Here is a 1,188-nt window from a genome sequence, read left to right as displayed (position 1 = left end):
GAACGTGAGTTTGAGTGAACTCCGGGAAATGGTGATGGACAGGGAGCCTGGCATGCTGTGATTCATGGGGTCGCAAAGAGTCGGACATGCCTCAGCGACTGAACTGAATTGAACTGAACTGAATAATGCTATTGTCACAACCAGATTTCAAACACTTTTGAGCACAGATGTGGTTTCTACAGCTATCCTTGGCGATAACAGTTGAGAACAAATATCTGCTAAATAATTCAAGAGTAGGCAATCTGTATTTAATTCAATGACTGTACAATAATTCTTATTTTTCCCCTCAGGTCAATCTATATTTTATTGAACACATAATCTCACCTTTCAAAATTGCAAGTCTACAGGGAGAGGATGTAGAATGAATAACAAACTCATTTAAAAACCGTAGGAAGAAAACAGAATGGGAGTCATTATTTATAGGTAGCATTACTATTATTTATATGTAACTTTGAGTACATCCTATGTGCCAGCATTAGACTTAGTATTATACAACCATTAGCTCAGTTAATCCTCACAAACACTGTGGGTGCTTAGTATTAGTACCTTCATTTTACAGATGGGAAACTGAAGCAAGTAGAGTTTAATAAACTTTGCCTGGAACCAACAATTTATAAATTGTGAGGCTGGGATCTAAACAGAGTATTAGACAGTATTTGATAACATATTGCTTAGGAAAGAAAAGTGACAAATTCGCCTAATGCTACACATTCTCTGGGTAAAATGGCATTCACTTATCCATTAAACCATTAATTCATCCATATATACAGTTAACAAAGATTCAGAGAAAAGTATCTGTTTGCCACTGTATCATCGATGAAGAAAGTGTTAGAAAAGACAAAAGATGACATTTGTCCTTCAAATGCTTCTGTTTCATGGTGGGAGTGAAGAGGCATTGAAGTTGCACAATCAGATTTATATATTTAAGAATGAGTGAAAATCATGTGGGAAACTGGAAGGGAGTAGATCTTGCACTGCTCAAAGAACTGTAATGCATAGGGCATAGTGATATTTTATTAACTCAAATGACATATATTCAGAACATGTACATTCTAGGTTTGGGGATAAAGTCTGACTTTAAATATGTGAGCAAAGTTAGACATGGTTTATTGACCTGGTCCTCACGAAGTTGAGAATATTGATGATAATATATGAGTCAATCACACTGATAATATTAAAACGGCAGTT

The sequence above is a fragment of the Bos taurus genome, unplaced genomic scaffold (genome assembly GCF_002263795.3).
Source record: "Bos taurus isolate L1 Dominette 01449 registration number 42190680 breed Hereford unplaced genomic scaffold, ARS-UCD2.0 Leftover_ScbfJmS_2337, whole genome shotgun sequence".
Taxonomy (NCBI): Eukaryota; Metazoa; Chordata; class Mammalia; order Artiodactyla; family Bovidae; genus Bos; species Bos taurus.
Note: the sequence above shows the minus strand (reverse complement) of the source record.